The sequence below is a fragment of the Mobula birostris genome, chromosome 2 (assembly GCF_030028105.1).
Source record: "Mobula birostris isolate sMobBir1 chromosome 2, sMobBir1.hap1, whole genome shotgun sequence".
NCBI classification, from domain to species: Eukaryota; Metazoa; Chordata; class Chondrichthyes; order Myliobatiformes; family Myliobatidae; genus Mobula; species Mobula birostris.
In genome coordinates this window covers 161,786,490-161,812,706 of record NC_092371.1, presented here as the reverse complement: position 1 = coordinate 161,812,706, position 26,217 = coordinate 161,786,490, and positions in this window count along the sequence as shown.

Here is a 26,217-nt window from a genome sequence, read left to right as displayed (position 1 = left end):
GGTCTGTAGCTTTCCAGCACAGCCAGCTCTCAGTTTCAATTCTGACAGCCACTGAAAAGTTGCTCCAGAGAAATGAGACCAGCAGAAGCATTCACTGAGACCCCATGGCAACTGCTCTCAATGAGTTGACAAGGTTAGGCATCTGGATCACTCTGCTAATTGCATTGCTGATCTGACAAAGGGGAAAAAAGGAACTTGTATTAATACCATGCCTTTCACAATCTTTGGATGTCCCAAGTTGTTTTACATTCAATTAACTGATTTTGATGTGAAACCACCATTGAAGTGGAGGAAATACAGGGAATATGAGGGGAAAAATCAGGATTAGTATAAAGCAGTGCATGGTGGCCAGTGTGGTCTTGTTAGGCCGAAGGCCTGGTTCTATGCTCTTTGTGTCTATAACTCTATAAAATGCATAAGTAGTTTATACACTGCAAGCCCCCAAAAGGGCAGTGTGATATTGAGTGGATAGAAGAGAAAATCCTACAAAAAGCAGTGTGTACAACCCAGTTCATCACACAGGAAAACCCTCCCCTCCCCACCACTGAGCACATCTTCAAGGAGCACTGCCACAAGAAAGCAGCATCCATCATCAAGGGCCCCCACCATCCAGGCTGCCTCTGAGCGTTAGGTCCCACATCACCAGGCTCAGGAACAGCTATTACCCCTCAACCACCAGGCTCCTGAACCAGAGTGACATCCTCACCAACCACAACATTTAATGGATCATTGAACACAACCTCCAGACTCATTTTCAAGCACTCTACAAGTCATATTCTCATTTCTATTTATTTATGTATCTATTTATCTATTTGCTTGCTTATTTATTTTATTATTACTTGTGTCTTTTTGTATGTGCACAATTTCTAAGTTTTTGGGTGTAGTTTTTCATTGATTCTATTGTACTTCTTTGTTCTACCGTGAATGCCTGTGCAAAAATTATTTTCTGGATAGTATTTAGTGAAATATATAATTTGATAATAAAATTTACTTATGGACTTGGAACTTCGAATTTTGGATAGCTGGTGATGACTGCAGGATAAATAATAGCAAAAGTAAAATGAGAGGACTCTCATAACCTTCTTCAACCTAGTGGTATATCTTCTGTAACAGCTACCTCAGGGTTTTGGTTTAATGTACGATCTGGACGTACAAAAGAACTCCAGCAAAGGGTCCTTCCACCAGGAAAAAAAAACACAGGAATATCAGCCTGGCTTTGGGGCTCAAGTTTCTGAAGAGAAATTTGAAACTGCTACCTTCTGCATCAGATGCAAAATGTGCCACCTGCTGATTGGTGAACAGGGCAAAGATGGAGGTGACGGCAGTGATTCCCACTGCGGACTGCTGACGCAGCACCTCTGTACTCTGCCAACTCTAGAAATATTTAGAGGTTGGATAGATAAACAGAGATTCGTAACAAGCTTAAGATACTGCCTTTTTAAGTCATGTCGAAGTGAGTCACCAGCACAGTAATCTGGATTATGTTCTTTGTGCTTCGCTATTAAACTTAATAAAGGTTGACGTGATATTTCAGTCTCATGCAGTGGTATTAAACAACACATTCTTCAGTCTGTTTATCTTTTCTCACTGCGTAGTGAAACCCCAGCGATTCCTGTCCTCGTAACCACAATTGTACAAAAGGTTGATGATATTTATTTGAGATAATGAGTGGTTTTCATATGCCACCCACTCAGGACATCCCGGCATGTATGCACAGTGAATGGACTGTTGCTGAGGTGCAGTGGGATGGACATATGGCAGCTGCCTTCACCACAGTGAGATCCCACAAATGAAAGTATGCAGATAGCCAGGATCAACCAGGTGAAGGTGGTGCCTCAGGATCCTTTACTCCTGCCTGAGAAGGCAGAAGGGATACGCACAAACATTTACCGACAAGATCTAATGAAGGCCTGTGAGGAATAGAGACAAAAGGGGAGCTGGGCATCAGAATCAGAATAATTATCAAAGACACACTGTACGTCATAAAATGTGTTATTTTCCAGCAGCAGTCAAGTGCAAGACATAAAAATTTAATATAAGTTACAATTATAAACAAAGAAATAAATAGCACAAAACAGAAATAGCAAGGGTGTGTTAATGGGTTCATGGAATCTGATGGTAGAGGGGAAGAAGCTGTTCCTAAAACATTGAGTGTACCTCTTCCTTTATGGTAGCAATAAGAAGAGGGCATGTCCCGGTTCCCAGGTAGTGAAGGTCCTTAATGATGTATGCCACCTTCTTGAGACACTGCCAGGGGTGCAGGGTGTGCTTGTGCCCAGAATGGAGATGGCTGCCTCTTTCTATCCTGTACCTTACAGCCTCCCTGCCAAGAGGTGATGCAACCAGTAAGAATGCTCTCCAAGGTACATCTGTCGAAATTTGCTACATCCTTTAGTGACGTACCAAATCTCCTCAAGCTCCTAATAAAATATAGCCACTGGTGTGTCTTCTTTGGGATTGTATCGATGCGTTAGATACAGCGTGGATCCTTGGATATGTTGGCTGCAGGCTAACCAAAGGACCAGCAAGGGGGCACTCAAGTACTACAGCAAGTAGAGCAGTTGCTGCACTGCTCCAGCCACCCGAGCTCTGGTGCTGTCCATCGGTCTGACATTTGGACATCCTCCCTGTGACCACATGTTGTTCTGATCTCTATTTGGCATGGTAGTGTAGTGGTTAGCACAACAATCCGCCAGCAATCTCCAATGGAGGTTCAATTCCCGCAGCTGTCATTACAGAGTTAGTACTCTCTCCCTGTAATTACACGGGTTTCCTCAGTGCTCTGATTTCCTCCCACAGTCCAAAGACATATAGTTAGGGTTGGTGTCAGTGAGTTGTGGGCATGCTATAATGGTGCTAGAAGCATAGTGACACTTGCTAGCTGCCCCAGCAAAACCCTTGGATTGTGTTGGTCATTGATGCAAACGACATATTTCACTGTCTGTTTTGATGTACATGTGACAAGTAAAGCTAATCTTTAAAATCTTTAATCCACCCAGATCCGAAAGAGCTGCTGGCCACTGTAAAAGGTTTCCAGTATAGCTGGATATCAGGAGAAGCAGAGTGGAATTGTTGGCCATGTGAGGGAGATTAGGTGACAGTGAAGTAAGTGGGGGAGTGGAATTGATGAAGGCTAGGCATATTTGATGGGCTGAATGGCACCTTCTACATCGGTAAGGGAAGTATAATCTCTGCATTTAAGACTAAACTCAAAGTAGTAGGTTTTTTTCCCTAATTCCTCAAAGATAGTCTGCAAGAACTCACCTCTCTTTCTACCTATATAATTGGTGAGAAAATGGATCTTCACCAAAATCTCCCCTCTCCCTCATCTGCTTATCAACCCTTCCCCACTCACCTGGATCCACCTATCACCTACCAGCTATTGCTCCACCCCTTCCCTCCACCATTTTATGCTAGCTACTATCCCTGACTTACAGTCCAAATGAAGGGCATTGGCCCAAAATGTTGACCATCCATTTACCTCCGCAGATACTACATGACCTGCTAAGTTTGTCCAGAAAATAGTTGCTCCAGATTCCAGCATCTGCCATCTCCTGCATCACTGTAACAAAACATATTTACTGTTTGCTCAGTGGAATCCCTGATCCTACCCTGAGGATGAAACAGACTATCAGAAAACATTGCCATTATTTCTGATCTTCAACCTTTTCTCTGGCTAAGACCCCCATGGTCTGACTCATGCTGTGCCCCGAGAAAAATCATAACCTTCAATTTGATCTCTCAGTATACCTCACTGTGGACTTTCTTAGGAGTTTGAAGAGCTGTGATACATCACCAAAGATTCTTGCAAATTTCTACAGATATACTGTGGACAGCATACTTCCTCTCTGCCTCCAGATTTCTGAATGGTCCATGCTCCCATGAACTTTACATTGTTATTTATCTCTGGCACTGTTTATTTAATTTGTATCTCATAGCTTTTTATGTCTTGCACTGTACTGCTACTGCAAAACAACACATTTCATGGCATATGTCAGTGATAATAAAATCGATTCTGATTTTGAGTTTTTGATCAAATATCATTATGATCTATGAAAGCGATGTAGGTGACATGCTGTCAACCTCAAACAAGAGAGGATGCTTGGGCCAAAGGGTCTCAGCCCAAAACATCATTGTACTTTTTTCCATAGATGCTGCCTGGCCTGCTGAGTTCCTCCAGCATTCTGTGTGTGTTGCATGTTATTAATCTTTTACAAAGCATTTGATAAAGTGTCATTCAATAGGCTGAACAGCAAAACTAAAACCAATGGAATATAAAGGCCAGTGGCATCAAGGATGTAAGATTGACTTGGAGAGAAGTGATGAGCATATGCTTTCTATCTTGAATGAAGATATGCAAGGGTTCCCTGGAGTTGCTGTTTTATTGTATATCAATGCCTTAAACTTGGGCTTAGAGGGCACAATTTCAATGTTGGAAGTGCTGCAAGCAGGATAGTGTGAGACGTCGTAAGTATACGAACAGGTCAATGCAGTGGGCAGGCTCACAGCAGATGACATTTAAGAAGTGTTAGGTGTTATATTCCAAAGGGAGAAACATAGCAAGGCAATGTAATCTGAAGTGCAGGGAGTCCTTGCTGTGTTTGTGAACAAATCCTCAAACATGGCAGGTTTAGTTGCAAGTATCAAATAGGATTGGAAGTGTTATAAATAGATGAGCAAAGAACTGAAGCAATGAAGAATCGATGAACCTTTATAAGTCACTAGTTAGATCATGACTAGTGAACTGGGTCTAGTTCTACTTATTGGATATTTGGACACGATCAGTGAGTGCAGAAAGCTTTACCGGAATGGTTGCATGGACTGGATCACCTGGTGGGTTTCTTCTCGGATCAAAGAATTTTGAGTACGATTTAATAAAAGTATCAAAAACTATCAATGGCTGAGAAAAATTAAATGGAGAGAAGTAGATCCAATTGGCTGAATGAAAAAGATTTAAGGTGATTGTTGAAAGAACTTAAATGAACCATAGAGAGATCTTTCTTTAAGTTCAGTGAGTAGCTCTGGTTACCAGATAGGTAACCTGTCCAGCCTACACTGGCCATCAAACCTACGTTTATACTAATCCCATTTTTCTTATATTTCTGGTTTTCCCATTAGTTACCCTCAGGTTCTACTGCTTACCTACCAACCAGGGGCAATTTACAACACCCATCTAAGCTGCTACCCCATACATCTTTACATGAAAACTGAAGCACCCTGAGGAAACCAACACAGTGACAAGGAAAAGGTGCAAAATCCACATGGATGTCAGCTGAGGTCAGGACTGAAGCTGGGTTACTGGAGCACAGAAACAGATAGATGTACTATTGTGTCATTCAGTGATATTCTTTTAATCTTTTTCTGATGATAGAAGCATTTAAATTTATAACAGAGTTGAACAGGATAATTTTGTTGGATACCATAACTAAGGGAGAATGTGAGATGATCAGTAGCAATAATCTCCTTATCAGCAGATGATAGGAGTTGTAGAGAAATTGCCTTACGCACAGTGCTGAGATAGTAGCCCAGCAGCTGAGGTACCCAATAGAGACAGATAGATAACACATAAGAACAAAAGACAAAAGAATATTGATCTGTACAGAGCAGTACAGTACATGCCCTTCAGCCTACAATGTTGTACCGATCTTTTAACCTACTCTAAGATCAACATAACCATTTCCTCCTGCATAGCTCTCCATTTATGTAAAAATCTTATATCTGACACCTCTCTTTACTTTCCTCCAATCACCAGAAAATTATGTACTTTCACTTTAGCCATTTTCACCCCGGTAAATAAAAGTCTCTGGCTGCCCACTCTATCTATGCCATTTTTATCATCTTATCAAGTCACCTCCTATGCTCCAAAGGGAAAAGTCCTAGCTTACTCAATCTGTCCTCATAAGGCATGCTCTCTAATCCGGGCAGAATTCTGGAAACTCTTTTCTGCACCTCTCTAAAGCATCTACGTCCGTCTTATAAGGAGGCAACCACAACTGCACACAATACTCCAAGTTGGTTTAACCAGACTCTTATAGCTGCAAACTTATCTCGTGGCTCTTGAACTCAATCCCGTGACTAATGAAGACCAACATGCCATCTTCCTTCTTAACCACCCTAACAATTTGTGCGGAAAGTTCAATGAATCTATGGACATAGACCCCAAAATCTTTCTGTACGTCCACACTACTAAGAATCCTAACATTAACCTTATAATTTAGAGCTTCCAAAGTGGATCACTTCTCACTTTTCCAGATTAAGCTCCATTAGCCACTTTTCATCCCAGCTTTGTATTTTATCAATATCCCATTGTAACCCAAGACAACCTTCTACATGATCTACACCACCATCAACCTTCATGTTGTCTGCAAACTTATTAACAGTTTTGAACTGTATGGGCATGGGCAGTACAGACTGTGTCAGTGCTCCAAGTTCCATGTAATACCATGGTTAAAAAGGAAGAATGGCCTCAGAATGTTCGTACTGTCCCAAATTTATGGTTTATAAAATAAACAAGTTCCAGCATTTCATCAGCAAAGTTACTAAACAGCACCAGCAATTCAGAAGGCAAACCTATATGCAGGTTTAGCTTCACTGGGTGCAAATCCTGACTAATTTAGGATTCCTGTTATCAGCCATTGTTCGCTGAGTGGTAGGCTTGCCTCTGAGCCAGAAAGATTGCATCCACACCCAGCGGCCAGAGCACAAGGTCTATAGCAGCATTCACATGATCTACTGAGAGAGCACTGTACTGTTTGAGAACCCACCATCTGGAAGACACACTAAACTGTGTCACAATCTGCTCTCTGAGACAGATGTGTAAACTCACATTATCTGAAGGCGGAGGGGCATGTGGGGCTAGGATCTCCTGACAAAGGTTATCCCGCTGTTAATCCATTGCCCCTTTCTCAATCAGCATCACTGAAAAATATTATCTCCCCATTTATTTCATGGCTATTTGTGGGATCTTGCTGAGCATTAATAGACTGCAACACTTCCGGCCATCTAGTGGTGATAGAAGGAACTTCATTGTTTATTAGTTTATAAATTAATTTTTATTTAGAGATACAGCACAGAAAAGGCCCTTCCTGCCAAAGAATCTGCACCACCCAGCAACCCGCCAAGCCCAATCATCGGACAATTTACAATGACCAATGAACCTATTAACCGGTATGTTTTTGGAATGTGGAAGGAAACCGGAGTACCCAGAGGAAACCAACGTATTCACAGGGAGGGTGTAAAAACTCCTTACGGGAAGGTGCCGGAATTGAACTCTGAACTCTGACGCCCTGAGCCGTAAGAGAGCGTTGCGCTAACTGCTACTTTACCGTGGCCCCCAAACCACTCAGGGATGTCCTGAGGTTAGAATAGGGACTTCGAGAACCATTTTCTTTGCTGATTTTGACTAACTTAATGCACCAGGATCTCCATCAATAGAATTTTTCCCCACAGGTCAAAATCCTGATGTACAAGGATTCCAATGAAAACTTACAGGGGACATTGCACAGAATGAACCTGTTCAGACTTAGCCTGGGTGTTTAGCATAGTCAGCAGTAAAGTGCAAGCTGATGATTAAATATAGAATAAAGTATTGAGTAACAGATACCTCAAATTGTGGCACAAGGCTGTAATTTAATCAAGGGTTTAAAATACTTCATAAACCTAAATTAAAACTTAAGTAGTTTATGCCACCTGCACTATATTACAGTGGCTGTCTTCCTGCAAACCATGTTTATGAAGTGCCCAAGAGTATAGAGACATAAACATGTGGCTTTTTATAACCATTCTTCAGTCTATATTAACAAAGCTAATGTTAAAATGTCAGTCTTTGAGTAATGGCAAAGTATTTTGCTATATCATTTTCAAAGTCGATTCCATTACTAAGAGTCATTTTCCATTTGTTTGTGTTCTTTTCATGATATTTATATAGCACTATTTATTCATAGGCGGTACTGAGAATATTCCTGGAAGATCGGCTAGTGGGGCCATAGGGCCAGTGAGAAATAAAAAGAAAGGTGATCACTTTGATGGGATTGTACTATAAGCCCCTCAAAAGTCAGTGGGAATCGGAGGAGCAAGTATGTAGTGAGATTGTAGATTGCTGTACGAATAATAGGTTTATAATAACAAGTGATTTTAGCTTCCCTAATATTGACTTCGCAAGTCATAGTGCAAAGAGCTTGGACAAGGCTGAATTTGTTAACTGTGTTGAGGTAAAGTTTTCTCATGTAATAAATACACTCAGTGGCTACTTTATTAGGAGTGTCCAGTAGCTAATAAAGTGGCCACTGAGTATACGTTTGTGGGGTTCTCTGCTGCTGTAGCCCATCCACTTCAAGGTTTGATGTGTTGTGCATTCAGAGATCCTCTTCTTCACACCACTGATGTGACACATGGTTATTTGAATTGTTGTAGCCTTACTGTCATCTTGAACCAGTCTGGCCATTCTCCTCTGACCTCTGGCATTAAGAAGGCATTTTTGCCCACAGAAATGCCACTCACCATTTTGTTTTTCACACCATTCTCTGTAAACTCTGAAGACTGTTGTACATGAAAATCCCAGGGGATCAGCAGTTTCTGAGATACTCAAACCACTCCATCTGGCGCCAACTATCATTTCTCAGTCAAAGTCACTTAGATCACATTTCTGCCCCATTCTCATGTTTGGTCTGAACAACAACTGAACCTCCAGACCATGTCTGTATGTTTTTATGCATTGAATTCTGCCACATGATTGGCTGATTAGCTATTTGCATTAACAAGCAGTATGCCTAAAAAAGTGGCGACTGAAAGTATGTAGACTAAATAGAGCGGTGATATCACTCAATCTCTTTTTAAATTAAGGCAGGGCAAGTGACTGAAGTCTCAGTAGTGGAGTATTTTAGGACTAGTAACCAAAACTCTATTAGTTTTATTATTAAAGGTAGATGTGGGCCATGAATTAAAGTCCTAAGTTGGTGCAAAGCATTCAGCAGAAACCTGCAAAGGTTGACTAGGACATGTTTGAAGGTAAAGGAATGCCAGGCGGTGGAAGGCTTTGAAATGTGAGATATGGAGAGTTCAGGGTCAGCATGTCCCTGTAAGAGTGAAGGACAAGGCTGGTAGGAGCAGTGAACATTGGATGATAAAGGATATTGAGGCTCTCGTCAGGGAATAAAAAGAGGCACATATCAGGAGTAGGCAGCTCGGAGTATATGGGATGTAGGAATACTTGAGAGAAATCAGGAGGCCAAAAAGAGAACATGAGATAGCTTTGGTAGACAAAGAAAAGGAGAATCCTAAAGACTTATTTTGTCTAATAGTTTAATAGTTTCTCTAATAGTGTAATATTTCTTTTAAGAGCTTAATAGTCTAATAATTTCATGGCCTGAAACTTTGACTGTTTATTCACTTCCATAGATGCTACCTGACTTTTGGAGTTCCTCCAGCATCTTAAGTGTGTGATCCTAATAGATTCTCTAAATATACTCAGAGCAAAAAGGTAACTGGGGACAGAACTGGTCCTCTTAACAATTGATGTGGTCGCCTAAGTATGTGCGGAGTCAAAGGAGGTGGGCAAGTTACTAAATTCATTTCTCAGCAACACACACAAAGTGCTGGAGAAACTCGGCAGTACGGTCGACATTTTGGGCCAAGACCTCAACTATACTCTCTTCCATAGATGCTGCCTGGCCTGCTGAGTTCCTCCAGCATTTTGTGTGTGTCGCTTTGATTTCCAACATCTGCAGATTTCCTCTTGTTTGACATTCATTTTTCAACTTATTTACCATGGAACATAGAACAGTACCACACAGGAACAGGCCCTTTGGCCCACAATGTTGTACCGTACCAATTAAACTAGTCATCAGATGGCAAGCTAAACTAATATTTTCTGCCTGCACAATCTCCATATCCTTCCATTTTCCTCACATTAATGTGCCTATCTAAATGACTCTTAGAAGTCCTTAATGTGTCGTGTCTACAATAGGCAGCACATTCCAGGAAACCACCACAATCTATGCAAAAAACTTAGCCCTTACATCTCCTTTCGACTTATCCCCTTTCACCTTAAATGCATGCCGTCTGGTATTAGACATTTCAACCCTGATTCAAACAGATACTGTCTGTCTGCTCTACCTGTGCCTCTCATAATCTCATAAAGTTCTGCCAGATCTCCCCTCAGCCTTCGCTGCCCCAGAGAAAACAACCCAAATGTGTCCAACCTCTCACTATAGTACATGCTCTCTAATCCAGGCATCGTCCTTTTAAACTTCTCCTGCACCCTCTTCAAAGCCTCAACATCCTCCCTATAATGGGGTGACCAGAATTGTATGCAATATACCAAATGTGGCCTAACTAGAGTTTTACAAAACTGCAACAGAACTTCCTGACTTTTGTACTCAGTGCCTTGACTAATAAAGACAAGCATGCCTTATACCTTCTTAACAACCGTATCAACCTGTGCAGCCACTTTCAGGGAGCTCTGAACTTGGACTCTCTGCTCATCAACACAGTTAAGGATCTTGCTGTTAACTGTTTACTGTCTCTTTACATTTGACCTACCAAGGTCCAACACTTCACATTTGACCATGTTAATCTCTATCTGCCATTTATATGCCCATGTTTATAACTAATCTATATCTTGTTATATTCATTGCCAATCTTCTATTTGATCCACAATACCACCAATATTTGTATAATCTGCAAATTTACTAAGTCACTCATCTACATTATCATCCAGGTCATTTATATGCATCACAGACAGCAAAGGTCCCAGTACAGATCCTGTGGAACACCACTATCACAGACCTTCAGCTAGAATAAGTCCTGCCAAGCGCTAACCTCTGTCTTTTATTGGCAAGCCAGTTCTGAATCAAAATGGCCAATTCACCATTGATCCCATGCATCTTCATGAGTCTCCCATGAGGAAACTTGTCAAACACCTACTAAAATCCATGTAGATAACATCCACAGCTCTACCTTCATCAATCACCCTCGTCACCTTGTCAAAAAACTCAATCAAGTTAATAAGACATGACTTGCTTCACACAAAGCCATGCGGGCTCTCCCTAATTAGGCCATGGTGTTCCAAATGCACTTAAATCCTGTCTCTAAGAATTCTTTTCCTCACCACTAATGTGAGACTCACCTGTCTATTGTTTCCGAGATTATCCCTGATTCCCTTCTTGAATAATGGAACAACATTAGCTACTTGCCAGTCCTCCGGGACCTCAACTGTGGCTAGGGAGGAAACAAAGATATTGTTTAAGGCCCCAGCAACTCATACTCTTGCCTCTCTCAATAACTTGGGGTATATCCCATCAAGCCCTGGGGACTTATCCACCGTAATGCTCTTTAAAAGACCTAACATCTGCTCTTCCTTTATTTCGCAATGCCCTGGCATATCAATACACTCAGAGCTGATCTCCCTTTCCGCCACGTCCTTCATCTTGGTAAACACTGAGATAAAGGCAGGCCTCACCTATATCATCCTCATCCAAGCAAATATCTCCCCCTTTATCATTAAGTGGTCCTGCCCTCACCCTAGTCATCCTCTTGCTCTTGATATATGTAGAATAGAATAGAAGTGAATAGAATGGACTTTATTTCTTATGTCCTTCACATACATGAGGAGTTAATATCATTAAGTTACATCTCTGTCTAAATGTGTAATGTGCAATCATACTAATTTATAATTAATAGAACAGTCAATGTAACATAGAAATAAAAATCAGCGCGAGTTAATCAGTCTGATGGCCTGGTGGAGGAAGCTGTCCCGAAGTCTGTTGGTCCTGGCTTTTATGCTGCGGTACCGTTTCCCAGATGGTAGCAGCTGGAATAGATTGTGGTTGGGGTGGCTCGGGTCCTCAATGATCCTACAGGCCCCTTTTGCACACCTGTCTTTGTAAAGGGCCTGTTTCTCTGCTATATAACTAATATTCTAGAAAGCAATAACATTCTTCTCGTGGATTTTATATGCAACATGCACCAGTTAATGTTAAAACTGCAAAGGTTTGCCTGGTAAATGAGCTCAACGATAATAATGTGCTGTAATGTGCATTTTACTGTTGTTATGGGAACTTTTCACACATCTCTTCTCAAACATGTTTAGTTGTTACTCAAGTGCTATCATGTGCTCAACCAGTGTTTTACAAACTAAAATTGGGTTTTGGAACAAAATATTCCTGACTCATATAAACTATTATTCCAAATTACATAACAAGCCCAAGACACTCGTGAATTCTCTTCATCAGAATCAGTTTTAATATCACTGTCTTATATAATGTGGAAGTTATTAGTCTGTGGTAGCAATTCTGTATAAAGACATAAAATTACTCTAAATTACAAAATAAACAGTGCAAATAAAGGGATAATGAGGTAGTGTTCAGAAATCTGATGATCTGCAATCATTGGATGTGGGACTTCAGGCTCCTGTACATCCTCCCTGATGGTAGTAATGGGAAGAGGGCATGTCCTGGATGGAGAGGGTCCTTAATGATAGATGCCACCTTCTTGAGGCACCGCCTTTTGGAGCTGTCCTCAGTGGTGGGGAGGGTTGTGCCAATGCTGTGCTATAGTGTAATAGAAATAACACTAAGTTACCCACATGAATAGCAGCAGTCTGAGTGAGGGGCTTCATTAGTTGGAGTTAAATGCATAAATTTATTAAAGGCATAACTGGATAAATGTGAGGGAGAAAGAAACTGAAGGATACACTGAAAGAGTGCAGAACAGATCAAAGACAAACCTACTACCACAGATAAGCATGAACCACAACACAACGAACAATGGCCTATATCTTCCTTCAGGAAGATGATTGCTGTCTCACTACATGGGGTAAACTTCCTTGTATTCTCTGTCCAACAACGGCTGTGGACATCATGATTTTGTGGAAGGTCCCTTCCCATCAGAGAGAAAAATCTTGACCAACACATACAAGATGCTGGAAGAATTCAGCAGGTCAGGCAGCGTCTATGGAGAGGAATATACAGAAAAATGTTTTGGGCCGAGTTCCTTCATCAGAGCTGGAAAAAAGGAAGAAATGGTGGGGAATGAGTATAGTTGACATGATAGATGAGACCAGGTGAGGGGAAGACTGGGTGAGTGGGAAGGTGGGTATGAAGTGGGAACCTGGAAGGCGATAGATGGAAGAGATAAGGGGCTGAAGAAAAAATCTATTAAGAGAGGACAGTGGACCATGAGAGATAAGGAAGAATGAGGGGCACCAGAGGGAAATGATGGACAGATGAAGAGAATAGAAGAGAGGGGGTAAGAGGGGAGACAGAATGGGGAGTGGATAAAGGCAGAAGAGAACGGGGAGAAATTACCCAATGTTATAGAAAACCTTGACCAGTTGCAACATGACCAATTGATAGACTTCAGATCATGGTGTAATCAAAAGGAGCAAGACCCTTCCTGAGTATCACACAAATCCTATAAGAGCCAGGGTTACTTTTCCTTTTATTGAGAGTTGGCTGCTGAGATATCATCTGCTTTCCAGGGTCTCCTTGAAATCCTTCATTGTAAGGGACTCAAAAGACTGCAGGTGCTGTTTTGGATTAAGGGTCTCAACCTGAAATGTCAGCTGTCCATTTCCCTCCATAGATCCTGCATGAATAGCCGAGTTCCTCCAGCCTTTTGTGTGTTGCTCCTTTATCTTTGGGAATCATTGTTGTGCGATGGGGCAGGTTGGCAGAGGTAGTTTGTCTTTTGGATGTGAGACTCATTTGCCTGTATTCTTCCCTACAATGACTTGGAGATTGGCCTCAATGGACTTACATGTAGGTATTATCAAGCAAAGTCAAAGTCAATTTATTATCAAAGTATGGATAGGTCTCCATATACCACCTTGAGATTTTTTTCCTGCAAGCATTTACAGGAATTTATATTAAAAAATACTACAATCAGTGGCCACTTTATTAGGTACACCTGTACACCTGTTTATTGATACAAATGTCTAATTAGCCAATCATGTGGCAGCAACACAATGCATAAAAGCATGCAAACAAAGTCAAGGGATTCAGCTGTTGTTCAGATCAAACATTAGAATGGGGAATAAATGTGAGCTAAGTGTCTTTGACTATGGAATCATAGCTAATGCCAGACGGGGTGGTCAGAAACTGCTGATCTCCTGAGATTTTCACGCACAACAATCGCTGGAGTGTTATGGTCAAAGGGCAGCATGGATAGATTAGGCATGACCTACCATGCATGAAGCCTTGTTGACTATCCTTAATCAATCCACGTCTGTCCAAATACTTACATGTCTAGTCCCTTAGAATACCTTCCAATAACATTCCCACAACAAATGTCAGACTTACCAGCCAGAAATTTCCTGGTTTATACTTGGAGCCTTTGTTAAACAGTGGAACAACATTGGCTATCCTCCAAACCTCTGGTACCTCTCCTGTTGCTAAGGATATTTTAAATATCTCTGCTAGAGCCCCAGCAATTTCTGCACTTGCCTCCCACAGGGTCGGAGCAACACTTGTCAGGCCCTGGAAATTTATCCACCCTGATTTGCCTCATGGTAGCAAACACCTCCTCCTCCTCTGTAATCTGTGTAGGGTCAATAAAGTTGAAACTGCTTTTCCTCACTTCTATAGACTCTGTAACTGTCCCCTGAGTAAATACAGATGCAAAAAACTCATTCAAGATCTCCTCCATCAGTTTTGGATCCACACATGGATTACCATTCTGGTCTTCTATAGGACCAATTTTTTCTTTTGCAATCCTTTTGCTCTTAACATACTGTAGAATCCCTTAGGATATCCTTCATCTTGTCCGCTAGGGCAACTTCATCCCTCCTTTTGGCCTTCCTGATTTCTTTCTTCAGTGCTCTCTTGCATTTCTTGTACTCCATAAGCACCTCATTTGTTCCTACTTGCCTATACCTGCTATGCACCTCCTTTTTTCTCTTAACCAGAATCTCAATATCTCTTGAAAACCAAGGTTCCCTACACTTGCTATCCTTACTTTTTATCAGGACAGGCACATAGAGTTATTGTTTTTTCAAAATATTGTTTTTGAAGGCCTTCCACTTTCCTGGTACACCTTTGCCAGAAAACAACTTGTCCCACTGCACATTTGCCAGATCATTTCTGCTAACATCAAAATTGGCCTTCCTCCAATTTAGAATCTCAATATGTGGACCAGACCTATCTTTTTGAATATTTACATTGAAACTAATGGCATTGTGGTCACTGGATGCCAAGTATTCCCTACACAAACTTCTGTCAGCTGCCCAGTCTCAATCTCTAATAGCAGATACAGTAACACATGCTCTCTCATTGGAATTTCTACGTATTGGTGAAGGAAACCTTTCTGAGCTCATTTGACAAACTCTATCCCATCTAGTCCTTTTACAGTATGGGATTCCCAGTCAATATATGGAAAGTTAAAATCACCAACTACAACAACCTTATGTTTCTTGCAACAGTCTGCGATCTCTTTACAATTTGCAATTTGATAGGGAGAAGTTGAAGTCTGATGTAGTAGTATTTCAGTGGAATAAAGGAAATTATAGTGGTATGGAGAGGAGGTGGCCAAAGTAAATTGGAAGGAGATGCTGGCAGGGATGACAGCGAGCTTGAGTTTCAGGGAAAAATGAGGAAGATGCAAGGTAGATGTATTCCAAAAACAAAGAAATACTTCAATGGCAAAATAGTGCAACCATGGCCGACAAGAGAAGTCAAAGATCATATAAAAGCAAAAGAGAGGGCATACAACAAACCAAACCCTAGTGAGAAGGTAGAGGATCGAGAAGCTTTTGAAAATGCACAGAAAGCAACTAAAAGAATCATTAGGAAGGAAAAGATGAAATATGAAAGCAAGCTAGCAAACAATATCAAGGTGGGTAGAAAAAGCTTTTCAAGTATATAAAAACTAAAAGAGAGATGAGAGTGGATTTAGGAACACTACAAAATTAGGCTGGAGAAATAATAATGGGGGCCAAGTAGATCGCAGATGAAATAAGTGAGTATTTTGCATCAATCTTCAGTGTGGAAGATAATAGTAGTGTGCCAGAAGTTGAAGGGTGTTGAGGAAGAGAAGTGAGTGCAGTGACTATTACAAGGGAGAAGGTGCTCAAAGAGCTGAAAGACCTAAAGATGCATAAGTCACCCGGACCAAATGAACTGCACCGTAATCATCTGAAAGAGGTAGCGGTAGAGATTGTGGAGGCATTACTAATGATCTTTCAAGAATCCTTAGACTCTGACATGGTTCCTGAGGACTGGAAAATTGCGAATGTCACTCCATTCTTTAAGAAAGGAAGAAGGCAGCAAAAAGGAAATTATAGACTGGTTAGCCTGACCTCAGTGGTGGGGAAGATGTTGGAGTCAATTGTTAAGGATGAGGTTATGGAGTACTTGGTGACACAGGACAAGGTAGGACAAAGTCAGTATGATTTCCTTCAAAGAAAATCTTACCCAATGAATTTGTTGGAATTCTTTGAGGAGATTACAAGGAGGATAGACAAAGGAGATGCAGTGGATGTTGTACATTTGGATTTTCAGAAGGCCTTTGACAAGGTGCCACACATGAGACTGCTTACCAAGTTAAGACAGGAGAGTTACTGGCATGGTTAGAGCAGTGGTTGATTGGTAGGAGGCAGCAAGTGGGCATAAAAGGATCCTTTTCTGGTTAGCTGCCAGTGACTACTGGTGTTCCGCAGGGGTTGGCGTTGGAACTGCTTCTTTTAATGCTGTATATCAATAATTTAGATAATGTAATGGATAGCTTTGTTGCCAAGTTTGCAGATGATACGAAGATTGCTGGAGGAGCAGATACTACTGTTGAGGAAACAGGAAGGCCGCAGAAGGACTTAGATTCAGAGAATGGGCAAGAAAGTGGCAAATTAAATACAATGTTGGAAAATGCATGGTCACGCACTTTGGTAGAAGAAATAAATGTGTGGACTATTTTCTAAATATGCAGAAAATCTAAAAATCTGAGATACAAAGGGACCTAGGTGTCATTGTGCAGAACACCATAAAGGTTAACTTGCAGGTTGAGTCAGTGGTGAGGAAGGCAAATGCAATGTTAACATTCATTTCAAAAGGTCTAGAATATAAAAGCAGGGATGTGATGCTGATGCTTTATAAGGAACTGGAAAGGCCTCACCTTGAGAACTGTGAACAATTTTGGGCTCCTTATCTTAGAAAAGATGCACTGGCATTGGAGAGGGTTCAGACGAGATTCAGAAAGATGATTCTGTGAAAGAAAGGGTTATCATACAAGGAACGTTTGATAGCTCTAGGTCTGTACTCATTGGAATTTAGAAGGATGAAGGGGGATCTCATTGAAACCTTTCAAATGTTGAAAGGCCTAGTCAGAGTAGATGTGGAAAGGGTGTTTCCTATGGGGTAGTCTAGGACAAGAGGGCACAGACTCAGGATAGAGCGGCGTCCATTTAACACAGAGATGCGAAAAAAATTCTTTAGCCAGAGGGTGGTGAATTTGTGGAACTTGTTACTACAGGCAATTGTGGAGGCTAGGTTGTTGGGTGTTCTTAAGGCAGAAATTGATAGGGTTTTGATCAGCCATGACATCAAAGGGCTAAAGGCCGGGGAGTGGGGCCGAGGAAGGGAAGAATGGATCAGCCATGATTGAATGGCAGATCAGTCTTGATGGGCCAAATGGCCGAATTTTGCTCCTATGTTTGACGGTCTTATGGTCTAAATAAACTACACAAAATCTTACATAAACATGAGGAAATCTGCGGATGCTAGAATTTCAAGCAACACGCATAAAAGTTGCTGGTGAATGCAGCAGGCCAGGCAGCATCTCTAGGAAGAGGTACAGTCGACATTTCGGGCCGAGACCCTTCGTCAGGACTAACTGAAGGAAGAGCTTGTAAGAGATTTGAAAGTGGGAGGGGGAGGGGGAGATCCAAAATGATAGGAGAAGACAGGAGGGGGAAGGATGGAGCCAAGAGCTGGACAGGTGATTGGCAAAAGGGATACGAGAGGATCATGGGACAGGAGGCCCGGGGAGAAAGAAAAGTGGGGGGGGGGGACCCAGAGGATGGGCAAGGGGTATAGTGAGGGGGACAGAGGGAAAAAAAGTAGAGAGAGATAAAGAATGTGTGTGTATAAATACATAACGGATGGGGTACGAGGGGGAGGTGGGGCATTAGCGGAAGTTTGAGAAGTCAATGTTCATGCTATCAGGTTGGAGGCTACGTAGCAAGTTACAAAGTAACTTTGTAACTTAAACTACGTAGTAAGTTACAAAGATTTCCATCAAGATTTCAGGGCTCACCATTTGTAGTCTCCACTTGATTGCTGCTGTCGTTGGGAGACTTGATTGTCATTGTTGTTGGGGGAGCTCCAAGTTCCAACTCGTAGGTCTATCCTAGGCATTGATGATCACAATTCCTTCGTCTTGGTGAACCGAGTGAAAGATGCCTCAATAAATAGAGGTTCAATCCACAAACATAGCGAGACAGACAGAGACAGATAAGCTATTTGGTCTATTGTTCTCATGCCACTAATTCAGCGTGGTTTCTTTTGGAGTTCCACAAGTATTGTGAGACACTTTGGCTAAGTCCACACTAGACAGGATAAATCCGTAACTGAAGCTTTTTCTCTTTGTTTTGACCCTCTGTCCACACTGAAACGGTGTTTTCCTCCCCTGAAGATGCAGCTTCTCTAAAACACTCTCCAGAGTGTTTAAGTCTGAAAGTGCTGGTTGGGCGGTGTAGTGCGTACGGGGTAACCGTAGCTTTTTAAAACCGCTGTCATGACGTGCTGGAACAAATGGTGGCGGCAGCGCGGCATTTCATTGTTTTCTTAAACGCAACCTCCAACACCACAACAATATCTGACAATAGATGTGTAGCAGCCTAGCGTAACATTGTATGGAAATACAAGCTAACACTGATGCAGACATGTTTTACACATTTAACAAGGTGCTTTATTAATGTATTTCTTGTGCAAACATTCAATAAATGCAATTGTCACTTTTGCCCAGTAACTGGTTTTATTGCACATGTTAAATACAGCAAAATAATACACAAAGACATGGCAAAAGTAAAGGCAAACAAATGAGGTAACAGCAAACTTCACTTTTGCCCAGTAACAAGCCTTGCTGCATTTAGTTGTAGCTGTCGTCCCTTTCATAAGTGAAGAGACTATGGATGTAGGAAGTGTTTCTGGACAAACGCACACCAAGTCTTTCGTTTGGCAATTTCCTTTTAAGTTTTTCTAGTCGGTAACTGGACAAACACGCATTCTGTAGATGTGTCCTGCGCATGCCTAGTAGGAGGAGATTCGCCCAAATATCCATTTTAATGTGGACAGAGGTATTTTCAAAAACGCCTGGTGTGGACCCCTATCGTTTTTACGCGAAACCGGTGTTTTCAAAATTATCCGGTCTAGTGTGGAGGTAGCCTTAAAGATAGTTAAACTCTTTGGTCTTTTGTTCTCATTCTACTGATGCCTTGAGGCCAAGAAAGAATCCAGCTGCTATTAGCAAATATTTAATAAACCTACAGTGTTTAACTTGTACAGGCACCTCACATGCTGCAAGCTCACAAAGAGTTAAAGTGCCATTTGGAATTGTTCAGACTTTCATCTTATATTTTATCAAAATTTAGTGTACCACAACTCAATTTGTGGCACTCACTCATGCCAAGCAAGGAGATACTCACTGGCACAGTACTAAGTTTCAAAGCTGCCAGCTGGTCTCTATACTGCTCTATTACTGCACTTTCCCCTGTAAAGCTGGTCACTACCTGTGGCTTGTTCTGGATCTGCATGGACACAGGAGCCCGCTACTCACTGACCACTTACATGATAGGTTCCTAGCCTAGCGCTGTGAAAGGTTGGAAGTCTCCCCTGTGCTCCATGGACCTTTCTTTTGTAGACTGCCTGTCACAATTGACAGAGATCCATACAAAGCAGAAACAGTCCCTTTCACTCATTGAATCCACAGCAGTGATTGTGCATCCATTTAAACTAATCCTACACTAATTCCCCCCAGATTCTACTGGATACCCATGCTAGGGACCATTTACAGAGCCAAAATAACCAGCCAAAATGCATATCTTTGCAACGCAAGAGAAATGTTTCTGAAGCATTCCTGGAGTTCGAATCTAACTCTTACACTTACTTTTCCATGTTCATTTAATTTTCCCAATTATCCATGACGCAGTCTGTGCTAGGCCAGTGGAATAGAAGATGTCATATACTTTCTTAGCCTTCTCACTGCTGTTGTAGGAAAGCAGCATCCATCATCAAGGACCCTCACCACCAGGCCTGCTTAAAACAGGTGGGTACCTCAGACTGCTGAAACAAGAGGTTGAAGATATCAGTGTATACTCTTGCCAGTTGATTAGCACATGTCTTTATACTCGGCCAGGTACCCCATCAAGGCCAGATTCTTTCCGTGGGTCCACCCTCCTGAAAGGTGCTGTCAGGTCAGCCTCAGAGAATGAAATCACTGGATCAGCAGGGGCTGAGGGCGATCATGATGATTGCTCCACGTTTTGACAGTAAAAATGAGCATAGAAAGCATTGAGCTCATTGGAAGTGAAGACCTGTTGTCACCTATGTCACTTGGTTTCACTTTGTAAGAGGGGATAGCATTCAAGCCCTGCCAGAGCTGTCCAACATCCTTCATTGGTTCAAGTTTAGTCCAGAATTGTCACTTTGCCTGTGAGATGGCTTTCCAGCCATTATACCTGGACCTCTTGTAACCTTCTTGGTGACCAGATTTGAATGCCTTTGATCTGGCCCTCAACAGATTGTCGATCTCACAGCTTATCCAGGGCTTCTGGTTGAGGAAGACGCCGAATGATTTTGTGGGCACACACTTGTCTATGACCGTTTTTGTAAAGTCTGTGACAACTGTGGTGTATTCATTCAGATCCACAGATGAATCCTTGGATACAGCCCAGTCTCAATGTTGTTTGTTTGTTTGTTTATTTATTTATTTGTTATTAAGTCTTTTTTTTCTTTTGTATTTTCACAGTGTGTTGTCTTTTGCACATTGGCTGTTTGTCCGTCCTGTTGGGGCAGCCTTTCATTGATCCTGTTACGTTTCTTGGATTTACTAAGTATGCCCACAAGAAAATAAACCTCAGGATTGCAAGTGGTGACATATATGTACTTTGGTAATAAATTTACCTCAGACTTTGAACTTTGAACAATCTTGCAGCAAGTGAAGTGGGGTATTCCTGTTTCTGCTAGCTACGCTTTTACATAGTTCCCACCGAGTCAGCCAAAATCACTCCCGTCCTCTCTCAATTTTGTACACAGAGATTGGTGGGTGCTTGGAATGTGCTGTCAAGGATGATGGTAGAGGCAGATACATTAGGGGCATTTAAGAAACTCTTAGATAGAAACATGGATGATGGAAAAATAGAGGGATATGTAGAAGGGAAGGTTTAGAATGATCTTAGTGTAGGTTAAAATATCATCACAACACCATGGCCAAAGGGCCTGTGCTGTACTGTAGTGTTCAATATTCTATGCTCTTTGTCCTTAGACCAGAGGAAGCCCACATGATCCTCTGTTGTCAACTATACACAGATGGTACCAGAGGCTTAAACTGAGCTGGCTTGATTGCTGTTGTGCGGCAGCAACGACAGAAACTATGCCGTCTACCACTCACCTTTGAGACTAATCAACCAACTTGCCTGAAGGGTATTGACACAGAGTCCTTAGCATTGCAAAGGATCCCTCCCATACACCCCACAATCTCTTTGACCCCCAACCACCAGGCAGGAGGTACCGCAGCATTAGACAAGGACCGTTAAGATGAGAAACAGCTTCTTTCCTCCTTTAGCCATGAGACTACTGAACTCCCTGTCACAACCCAGGTCTCATCAGTTACAAAGCACCAGTTACATTGTACTGTTGACTTTTTAGTTTGTGTCGTAAATGCACCTTATATCAGGCAGTAGTAAATCAAGGCATCAGAACTTGTTGTGTTGTCTAGAAGACAATTAGCCAAGAGGCTTCTCCAGTCCTGATCCATAGTGGGTAGTTTTCCAGCTTATAAATTCTGTGAGTTGTTTAAAAGTATAGCAATCACATGAGGGTCATTAAGAGTTGCAGAGATAATGAGAGGGTCACTAGTCTTATTTTCGCATGAATGGAGGTATGAACTGGAGGTATGAATGGAGTTATGGAGACACCAGGCTAGCAAGTCCAGTTGCCTTGATATACTACTGCTTGATATAAAATAATCTGGATGACTGAGAACCTTCATAGACCTTATGCTAAGTGTCAGTCTTCCGGAATATATTTTATGTGTTATGTGTGAGTTATATGTTCTGTGTTGTGCACCTTGTTCTGGAGAAATGTTTCACTTGGTGGCATACATGTATACGATTGAATTACAATAAACTTGGAATGGAACCTGCATTTAAACTTAAGAGGAATGATATTCAAGGAACAAGCAGCAGCCTGAGTAGAAGGGCTAGAGTGTATTTTCAGATGAAGTTACATTCTGCTGCAGTTGTTTCTGTGTGTCTTGTGCTGCTTTTGCATATAGCTTTTTTGCCTCTTCTATAGATTACTGATGCCACAAAAACATTTTACCAGAATGATGTACATTTTGTTGAAGAGATTGAAGCATAAAGCAACAGTAAATCAAAGGGGCATACACCTTTGGAAAGTTTAAAAAATATCTATACCTGGTTATTTCAGTTCATTACGGGACTGGATTGTACCAGGTTCCTCAAATGTTTGCATGGTTTGATACAAAGGTCATGATCACCGCTCTACAGCCAAACAACATGCAATCTGTACGTCTGCTTTTAGTCATCTTGATTGAAAGTTGGAGAGTACCAGGTGGAATTTCCCTTCATTAAACTGGAAGTTTCAAAACTGAGGTTGATGGAACATCATTAAACAACTTGTAATAGATGTCGGAGCAGACTCAATGGGCCAAATGGCCTAATTCTGCTCCTATATCTTATGGACTTCTGACACGGTGGATAGAAAGAATTAAAATACAGAATAGCCATAAAAAAAGGAACAGGCTCAAGAGGCTACATGAGTCTATTATAGTTGCTCTTATGTGAAAACTACTAAGAATACTCTTGAAATTTTCAGTCAAATTAATAATATATTTTTCTTAGTAATTGATAAAATTTATCAGTTAAAGGGATGTATTATGCAGTATTATCCTCTGCAGCAATAGAGCATAAAGCAAGGAAAATATATCCACTGTCTAAAAACTCATTCTCAGTCAGGAAGAAAGTTCAGGAGCCTTAAGTCCCACACCACCAGTTTCAGAAACAATTATTGCCCCTCAACCATCAGGTTTCTGAAACAGTGTGGATAGCTTCACTCACTTCAACAGTGAACTGATCCCACAACCTATAAACTCACTTTCAATGACTGTACAAATGTTCTCGGTATTATTTTTTCTAAATTTCTTTTCTTTAATATTTCCACAGATTGCCTTCTTTTGCACATTTATTGTTTCTCAGTCTTTGTGCATAGTTTTTCACTGCTTCTATTGTATTTCTTTGTTCTGCTGTGAATTGCCACAAGAAAATGAATCTCAGGGTAGTATATGGTGAAATATATCTACCTTGATAATAAATTTACTTTGAACATTGAACACTAAGAGTGCTTTATAGGGAAAATCAGTTTGTAATAGTCTGGTTCCAAAATTCAGTGCTACTGACTTCAATGGAATGGATTTTGAGGGTAGTTTACAACATGTTTACATAACTATAGGGGTTCATATACTGCTAGTGTGAATGCATTTCCAAAGATTTTTACATCTCAGTTTCTCAGGTACAGAATGCATTGGGAAGTTACTCCCTTGCTACTGGCTCAACAAATGGCTCACAGCATCCTATGCAACAAAATGATACAAACATTTTGAGTTCTTAAGATCAAATATCTGATTGATAAGCATTCTTAAGGGCTACCACCCTTTCATTAGCTATTATTTAATCTTCCCAAGCCGATATACAATTGCATTTTCCTGTCTCCTGTCTCCAATTTCCTCTCAAATCTTGAAATTGCATCACTTTTCATATTTGAATGATTTCCAGTAAGAAATAATGTTTCCTTTTCATTAGACTGAAATAGCAGCTGGTAACAATAGCTGGAAATTTCCTCATCCAGAAACAACAATTGTACTTTTATAGAATTTCATTAAAATATAAAAAGTAAATCCCAAAATACTTGTTGGCAGTCTAAAACTAAAATGAAATGCATTAATGAATTTCCCTTTACTGCCCTGTGCTGTCTCAGAATACTTCACAGACAATTAAATAATTTTATATGTTATAAGGTGTAACAGTGGGTGGAAGTAGGCTGTCATGGTAACAGAGTGGGTATATGGAGTTAGAGGTTTTCTGTTGTTTAAAAGCAGATTATAAACCAGTCTGGATAGACTGAACCTGTGATCAAGTTGGGTATTGAACTTTTTATATAAAAAAAACTTTATTCATAATAAAACAATATTTACAACAATAAACCATACTATGCCTTTTCATTCTTACATTCATAATAAATGAGTTAAGTGGTGTTCTGTTACATTTCTTAAAACAAATAGTGCCGTGATCTAATATTTCGGTAATATTTGAGTAATATTGTAATATATTGTTCTATTAAGCATCCTTTGTTGTTTATATAATTCATTATGGATTATATACAAAAGTACATGAATGGCATACATCATTGCACTGCCACGTCATAAGGAGACCCCTCACTAAAGTAAAAAATGATGCAGACACATTATCTCCAGACTTCCATGTATTTCTTTTGGTTAGTTTTATGTTTTGGAGTTACAAAATATAACATGGCAACATGCAAGTTTTAAAATGAGCCCGAGGTGACTATTTACAGTACCCGTTGAACTGCAGCATTTATTTTCCCCTTTCAGAAGTACAAAGAGGCAGCTGAGCTGGAAAAAAAAGCAGAAAACATACAAAATTCATGGGTACATAAACCGGATCAAAATAAAAGTAACTTTTAAAAAAGGCAAAAATGGCTGACTACATCAGAAAGATGTGTATTCAGTTGCACAACACATAACTGGATAAGACATAACAAACAAATTGATCAGTATTTTGAAGCAACTGAAATAGCCAATGAGAGATGTTTGACAATTTTGCTGAGTGTAATAGGTGAAAGATCATACAGCTTGCTTAGAAGTTTGACTGTTTCAACCAAACCAGCTGAAATAAACTTTGCTGATATTGTGAAAGTAATGCAGGAACATTTAGAACTGAAACCATTGTTGATTACAGAACGCTTTAGGTTTCTTCAGTAGAATCAATAAGAAGGGGAATCTATTACAGCTTCTGTACCTGAATTCAAGAGATGGTCTGAACATTGTCAGTTCAGTGAGAGGCCTAATGATACACTGATGGATTACTTAGTTTGTGAGAAAGCATTCCACAATGGCTGCTAACCAAAGTGCAACTCACAAGAGCAGTTGAAATCACTGTATCAATGGAAACAGCAGACAGAGAAGCAATTGAGTTGCAGTCAGGAATAAAAGTGAGTGTGAACAAAATCGCACCATCTAAACCAAAACCTGCCTAATGAATTGTTACCAAACAAATTGTGCTACCATAGTGGCAGGGGCTTACATATACCAGACTAATGCAGGTTTAAAGGTCAAACTTACAGAAAATGCAACAAAGTAGGACATAAACAAAGAGTCTGCTGAGCAGATAAAAATAAATAGACTGCACAGGGAAGTGAAAAAGTTAAAAAGTCAGGTTGCAGTTTTAAAAAGATTACTAATTTGCATTTTGTTGATTAAAAAAATCTGATAATGGTGAAAATGATACAGGACTGCGTAGCCTTAGGACTTATATATGAAAACTAACAATAGACAAGCAACATGGCTTACACCAGAAATGAACTGCAAATTAATTAAAATGGAATTGGACACTGGCTTGGCTTTTCAGTCATTCCACAAAATGAGTTTCAATGGCATTTCAAAGATATTGAACTGAAGCCTGTAGGTATCCAACTAAGAATTCAGAATCAGAATCAGACTCGGGTTTATTATTAGCAGCATGTGACATGAAACTTGTTAACTTAGTAGCAGCAGTTCAATGCAATACATAATATAGAAGAAAAAATTAAAATAATAATAAATAAATCTCATTCAGTATACTTTATACAGTATACGTATATTGAATAGATTAAAAATCGTGCAAAAAATACTATATTTTTTTAAAAAGTGAGGTAGTGTCCAAGGGTTCAATGTCCATTTAGGAATCAGATGGCAGAGGGGAAGAAGCTGTTCCTG